At 39.8% G+C, this 8019-nt stretch overlaps 1 pseudogene; it reads left to right on the top strand.

The window, feature by feature from the left end:
* LOC126495153 (Ig heavy chain V region 914-like) overlaps positions 1–6986 on the top strand; it is a 10674-nt pseudogene extending 3688 nt beyond the window's left edge.
* Positions 6987–8019: the final 1033 nt, after the last annotated feature.

Raw genomic sequence — 8019 nt, forward strand, 5'->3', positions numbered from 1 at the left:
TCTTAGAGAAGCTAAATAAGAAGGAGAACCCAAAGAAAATCATATAGGCATCCTCCTGAATATTAAACTTCATCAGGCGATGAAAGGAGACAGAGACAGAGACCCACATTGGAGCACCGGACTGAAATCTCAAGGTCCAAATCAGGAGCAGAAGGAGAGAGAGCACAAGCAAGGAACTCAGGACCGTGAGGGGTGCACCCATACACTGAGACAATGGGGATGTTCTATCAGGAACTCACAAAGGCCAGCTGGCCTGGGTCTGAAAAAGCCTGGGTCAAAACTGGACTCGCTGAACATAGCGGACAAGGAGGACTACTGAGACCTCAAGAACAATGGCAACGGGTTTTTGATTCTACTGGACCCATTGGTTTCGTGGGAGCCTAGGCAGTTTCTTGGATGCTCACCTTACTAGACCTGGATGGAGGTGGGTAGTCCTTGGACTTCCCACAGGGCAGAGAACCCTGATTGCTTTTTGGGCTGACGAGGGAGGGTGACTTGATTGGGGGAGGGTGAGGGAAAGGGGAGGCAGCGGTGGGGAAGAGACAGAAATCTTTAATAAATAAATAAATAAAAAATTTTCAGGAGACTTTCTTGATCAAACCTTATTTGTCTTAAACTAGAATGCACTTACCAACTCTTGTACCCACCCTATCCAAAATAGTTCCCATAAGCTGCCTGAGCTGTTCACAAGACAAAGACCCTCATTATATGACCCATTTCCCTATCTTGACAATCAATCCCTGAACAATGGAGTCCCAGAATGTATGCTTAACTCACATAAATCACAAATTTTTACCTCACTACTAATTTTCACTGGTCATCTCAGTTCCTTCAGGCTTTTATTCACAGTATCCTATTGAAAGAAAGGAGGCATCAGCAGGTTGTCAGTTCACAAGAGTCTATGAAAAGCACATATTTGACCAAAGTGAATGGTCCAAGAATTTTGTGTTTATAGTTTTCAGATCTGTGAGTGATGAACTAAATTTAGGATATGTTTATTATTCTCATATCCTTTGTGCTCCCAGAGATTCAGAGTCAAGGATAGAAATAAGTATCTGATGAAGAAGAAGAAGGCTCCTGCTGTGATCAAACTCTGAGTTCATATGGTCCCAAATTATACCAGAGGATTCTACATGGTCTGAAAGCTTCAGTTTCAATATATTAACCAAATATGGGAACCTTATGCAGGATCCACAACTACACTGGCCATTGGGTTGTAACACTGAAGCCTCAAGTAAGTAGGCTTTTAGGCTTTTCTGTGCTTTCAATTTGTCATTTCCCTAAAGAGCAATCATGTTTGTAACACAGTTCCAACATTCTGTGCTGATATCCTCTAAAGTAGCTCTAAGGGTTTCCAGGTTCCTAGATTGCTTGATTACCTGTCCTATGATTCTGTTAGCAATGTAGAAGTGTAGTCAAATAAACACTTTCTTTCCCAGGTTATGTGTTCATAATATTTTATCACAACAATAATAACCCAAATTAAGATGGCTTATTCTCCTGCAGATATGGCACGTAGTCTTTTTGGTTAAAGCCCAGGATCAGGGTCTTCTATCAGATCTTCCCTGGCTACTTCATGTCTGAAAATAGAAAATGGTTCTCATTTTCAGTAACTTTATTAAATTACTTCTTGATAAAACATTCTGAGAGACAAAATGAAAAATGTATTGCATATGTATTTCTATAAGGAAAATATGCATCCTTCAAGGTAAAAGAGAAAGAGAGGTAGGACTTTTTGTTCTAGAAACCTTCCTGATGTAGGAGATGTTGGGGATAATTGATTGTTTCTATGCTTCTGAATTTATTTATAAAGAAGTTCAGCAATGTGAGAAAGCAGTCCTTGGGACACAAGTGCCCCAAAGGATTCCATGCCCACAGTTCTGTCTCTGCTTCAGTGTCAATGCAGAGTTTCACTCAATGAATGATAATGCCAATGAAGTTTATCCAGTACACAGTCACCAAATGTGTGTGACACTCCACACAGAAACAATAGAAACAAATCCGAGTCTAGTGTGCATTGAATGGGGGCTATGTTTAAGATGACTTCATCTCATCAGGGAAAGAAGGTTAGAATGGAAAACTCAGGCTTATATCTAGTGATTAAAGAAGGAGTGGTCTCATTGATTTGATGGGATGAGGACTCTGCCAAGATGATCAAAATGATCAAGGCTCTCACCATAATGTGAGAACACTTCTGTCATTTGTTGCTCTCATACAGAGAATGGTCATCACACCATCACTGATAAACTTTGTAAAAAGAAGTGTATCAAATCTAATATTTACCATTTGAGAATTTAATGAAGATTTGTCTCACTGATAGATATTGGTGAATTTGATTATTCACTCATTCTATCTTTGAAAAGTCTCATGACTGGTAGAATTATTATAATCCCAAATCCAAAGCACTGATATTCTTAGATTCCATTTGGCATTCACAAACTAAAGAAATATGTCTCACAGTTCAGATTAGCACAATTATTTCATGTGACTCTCATATGGACATTCCAATGCATTTGTGTATTGGTTGGTTCTGTTTGCCCACTTAAAATGTCATATTCTGAAATCTTTGAAAAATTTGAAGATTCCTATCCATCTGAAACTAACATGACTATAAGTTTGACTATTATAGATAACTCTCTATTGACCCATATTTCTTAATCATACATTACATTTTTCAATTCTCTATATGCTTTTTCTTTTCTTTCCCAATCCTATATGTAATCAACACTGTGACCCATCTAGTGGTCTTTTATGTCGGAATCTGGCCTATTGTATATCTGTAATTCTTTACTTCGAGGAGCACTTCTTAAATAGCTAAGCACTTCTTATGAACTTAAGCTATGCCATTCCTAGAGGAAAAATTGGCACTGCCTGCTTGCCCCGACCAGTCTAATATGGCGGAACTGGTGGCTGTCTCTAAGAGCCATGCTCACAGCCCCATTTTTAGCCACACAGCGAGTCTATGTTGCCATTAAGCATGATGTAGCACTCTGACCAACACTGTGGCCTATTTTAGTGCTCCATAGCCAAAACTCCAGAAAGAGTCACAGGTTGCACCAGCAGTACAGCCCAGAAAGCCTGCATTTAAAAGCTGAGGTTTTTCTACTCCCTCTAAATCAGGAAAACATCTCTTAAAGAGCCATGCCTCTGCGTGCTTTGAGCAATCAGAGCCAACTCAAGATAATGCCACTACCTAACCATGCTTAACTCTGTTCTTTTGTGTCTAGGCTTTCTTTCAAGTTTTCTCGGGTTTTATACAAATTTAGTTGACCACATTGGCAGGGCGATTTGTTGGAGGATACCACTTTTCAGAATAACAAGCAAGTCAGCCTATGTCTACAGCTTCCATGATTTGCTTCTAAAGAGCTACAAAGTTCAAGACAGGGGTAGGGAAATGTTTGAATTAATGGAAACACTAATTGTCACAGTGTATGTTTGCACACTGTTGTGGACATCATAAGTTGAACCTGGGAGTATTCCTCAGTTGACATCTACCTTATTTGTTGAGAGAGTCTCACACTGAACCAGGAGCTTGGAGATTCAGATAAAATAGTGTGATGGCAAGTCACAGAGACTTTTCTGTCACCACCTCCCCAGTTATGGGAATGCAGGATAAACCATCACACCCAGCTTCATAATGAAGTGCTTAGAATACAACTGAGTTACTCAAATTAGGATGTAGGTATATTAATCCTGAGCTATATCGTCAGTCCTGAATTTTGGTGCTATATTTTGTGCACATTAATAAAACATTTTAAAGTATAAGACAAATACATGCATTATATAATATTTTTTCTATGATAAAATGTATTGTCAATTAGACTTTTAAAGCATTTGTTGTCTGTTCAAAGATGAATGCCATGAGGCTGACCCCATAAATCACCATAAAAGTCTGCCTGTTATGAGGTTGGGAAAGTTGGAAAAGAGGAAGGACCTGGGAAGTGATGAGAGAAGGAAATAATGATAAGAATTTTTTTCTGTAAAAATATTTTGAATTTTTACAAAATGTGCAGGAGATGGTCAGAAATTGTAGTGCATACTTCTAATACAGTCAATAGACACATAGTACCAAGAGAATTTCTCATGGTTCAATATTAGCTTGGTCTATATTGTGAGTTCATGCCAAACAGATTGACCATGTCAAAAGACAGGAAGAAAGAAATTCAATCCCTTTGCCTGCAAATGTATGATTCTACATGTGGGTGTGATGGTGTGTCTGTCTGTCTGTCTGTCTGTCTGTGTGCGTGTGTGTATGTTTGAGTGAGTTTGTGTTTGAATGTGTCATTGTATTAGAAATTTTGACTACTTGGGGGTAATTGGATTTGTGACTATGTCTGTGACTCTGTGTGTGTATGTGTGTTGTGGTGTATGGCTGCAGCTAAAGGTGGACCTGTGTGTATGATGGTGGTTGAACTTGTACAGACATTCACCATCCCTACATCAATTCCTTCATCAGAACAATTATAAATTGTCCCAGTATGTAATATACTGATGTGGTCAACATCATGGCCAAAAGCAGAGCAGCAGTGACAAAGGTTATCTCATCTGTAAGCCTCTAATTGCCTGACCCCGCATTGTCTCATAAATTTGTTAAACACAGAAAATTCCAAGGTGCTCCTGTCTCAAGGAAGGAGCTATGTTAACCTCTCCAGGCTGGCATGACTCTGTTCAAGAACCCCATTCTGGAGAAGCCTTGTCGAGTCCAACGACTGGGAAAGACAGAGCTCCTTATAGAAACAAAAACGTTTGTGGCCTTTTTAAATTATATAGATGTATAAAGGAGATACCACAGTGTGGAAACATAACATCTTCTCATCACATACGTGAAAGATAACTTAGTTAAGTGTGGTTAATTCTTAACAAGTAAAAGGTCACATGGAGGTTCCTTACTATGTCAGTTTTTGTAACTTTCATCATGGTCTTTTGATATAGATATGAATAATTTGCATTGATATGGATTTTGCTTTAGTGATTTAAATTTAAGGTCAATTTTGTTATATGTATTTCTGATCTTGACTAAGGTATTGTGATTGTGTAGTTCATTTAAAATGTAATGTATAATAGGAAATATAGGTTGCTAATGGATAATCATCGATAATAGTAAAGCTTGTAGTCATGTTAGTTAGATTTACTAGATATATAGAGATATATTGCATTTAGATAGGAATTCTTCATATCTTTCAAAGACTGCAGAATATGGCATTTTAAATGTTTTAATAACTTAGGGCTTTTCATGACAATGAGATACTCTGCTCCTGGCAGCACCAATCTACTTCAGGAAGAAGATGGGCATCGAAGAGGATGCTTATGGAGTTTGATAGCCATTTGGGCAAGAAACTGCTCTTGCCTGGACTGTTGCATAAACTGGACACAAAAAACCCACAGAAAGAGGACTGCTGAACTTGCCTAAAGGTGAGATGATCTTTCGGGGTTCCTGGTGCATGAAAGAGTCTGCAAGACATTCTGTAGGACAAGCAGATAGTGACTGACTGCCTTTGAAATGTCCTGGTTCGTGGAAATGTCTCTGGAAACTATGGGCCTGTAGGCCGAAGATGGATGCCCCAATGGCATAGAGAAACTTTGGGTGACTGTCCAGGCAGCAAGATGTCTCTATCATTTCTAGAGTTTGAAAGTTGCTTATTTCTTGTTTGCTTAGGTAATATTGTATCTTTCTGGAGTCTTTGATGGAGTTAAGAATAGTTAGTTATAGTTATAGTTTTCCTTAGTTATTATAAAGATTATTGTAATTTTTACTTGATAACCGTTTTGTTATATGTAATTTTGTTATGTTAAAGTTAAAGCCTTTCTTTTGTTTAAACAGAAAAAGGGGAAGTGATGTGGGAGTGTCATATATCAATCTGTTGATTTCATTGGTTAAATAATAAAGGAACTGCTTGGCCCTCATAGGTTAAAACATAGGTGGGAGGAGTAAACAGAATGAATGTTGGGAGGAAGAGGAAGTGAGCTCAGACTCGACAGCTCTGCTCTCTGGAGCAGAGAAGCCATGCCCGGCTCTCCCTGGCAGATGAGATAGCTCTGCTCTCTGAGGCAGACAGACCCAATGAAGCTCCAACCCAAGATGGATGTAGGCTAGAATATTCCCAGTAAGCGCACCTAGCAGTGCTACACAGATGAATAGAAATGGGCTAGATTAATATGTAAGAATTAGCCTAGAAGATGCTAGATAGAAATGGGCCAAGCAGTGTTTAAATGAATAAAGTTTGTGTGTTGTTATTTCGGGGCATAAGCTAGCCAGGCGGCTGGGGTGCTGGGGACGCAGCCCCACCGCTCATATCACAACAGTCTTTGATGCCTTATATCTTCTCTGAGCACTGTCTTCCCCCAAGGGTCCAACTCCAGAGCTTGCTACAGCAGAAAGACATGCAAATAAGGCTTCTCTGTGCCCATGAAAACCAGCCCTGCCCTGACCCTGCAGCTCTAGCTGAGGAGCCCAGCCCTGAATTCCCAGGTCCTCACATTCAGGAATCAGCACTGAACACAGGCCATTTACCATGGACTTGTGGCTTATTTGGCCTTTTCTTGTCATTACTTTAAGTGGTAATTAATAAAAAGGAGATGCCGTGTGTGCTGTATCAACACGAGAAAGAAAAAAATAGGTTCAGTGACAGTCTTCTAATCAGCATTCTCTGTGTTTTCAGGTGGCCAGTGTGAGGTGCAGCTGGTGGAGTCTGGAGGAGGCTTAGTGCAGCCCGAAAGGTCCTTAAAACTCTTCTGTGCAGCCTCTGGATTCGCCTTCCATGATTATAACATGAGCTGGGTCCTCCAGGCTCCAGGGAAACGCCTGGAATGGGTTGCAGATATCAGTGGTGATCGTAGTGACTATCACCACTTTCGAAAATTCTGGTGCTGTAAAAGGCCGACTCACCATCTCCAGAGACAATGCCAACACCCTGTACCTGGAAATGAGCGGTATGAGGCCTGAGGACACAGCCATGTATTACTGCACCGTATTCATATTGATGTAATTTACTATGAGATCAGACACAGACCTCCCTCCAGGGTGCTTATGACCAGCAAGGGGCGCGGAGAACACCCAGAGATCTGGGTCAAGTAAGAGCTTGTCCAGAGAAGCATAAAAGGCTGTACTCTTCTGTGTCTGGGCTGACTCTCCAAATCACACTTAAAGATTCTCTCTACAGATATAATCTATAGTAATCCTTGAAGTGTAAAAAAATTATTCAAATTTATGTTTTTCATTGTGATGTGCTGTGATTTTTTTATTATGTTTGTCTCTCTCACTCTTCCTTTCTCCCTCGCTCCCTTTTTTCTTCTCTCTCTGTCTCTCTCTCTCTCCCTCATCTATCTATCTATCTATCTATCTATCTATCTATCTATCTATCTACCTATCTATCTGTATTTTTTGTGTTTGTTGGGATGTTGGACTGTGTCAGTGGGTCTTTGTGCGTTTGTACGTTTTGTGTTAGTGTGTATGTGTGCATATGTATAATTCTATACACGATGATATGAAATGTTTTGCTCAACCAGCCAACACCATATGTTTGAGGCAAATATTCCATTGGCCCCAGATCTTACCAAGTGGCTATACTTGGTGACCAGTGTTCCAAATTGATAACAGTGTCTCTACATCTTAGAGGTGTTGTTTGCCATGCCAAGCTTTTTGTACTTATGGACAACTAGAAGTATATATCCCATTCAGGGATTTTTGTGTGGCAAGAATCTGAATGACAGAACTTACTTTTATAAATACATGCTATCCTCTGATCAGAGCATCACAAAAAGAGGAAGTGATTCTGAATGGAGACTGGTATCAGATCCTGAAAGGGGCAAAGTCTCTGGAAATAGTCTGGTACTAGACTCAAGGCAGTCTCAATATTTACCATAATGAGAACACTGGGATTCAATTTAGAGCAAAGAAGAAAATCAGGCATAATCACAGACCCAAGAACGCTAATGACCTTCACCCTCACCTTCATTCTCACATAACATTTGCACATCAGACACAGGTGTGGAACTGGTAATAAAATGTGTGTGAGGCTC

This window comes from Alexandromys fortis, unplaced genomic scaffold (assembly GCF_014885135.2).
Source record: "Alexandromys fortis isolate MF-2015 unplaced genomic scaffold, M_Fortis_MF-2015_v1.1 scaffold_400, whole genome shotgun sequence".
In the NCBI taxonomy this organism is placed as follows: domain Eukaryota; kingdom Metazoa; phylum Chordata; class Mammalia; order Rodentia; family Cricetidae; genus Alexandromys; species Alexandromys fortis.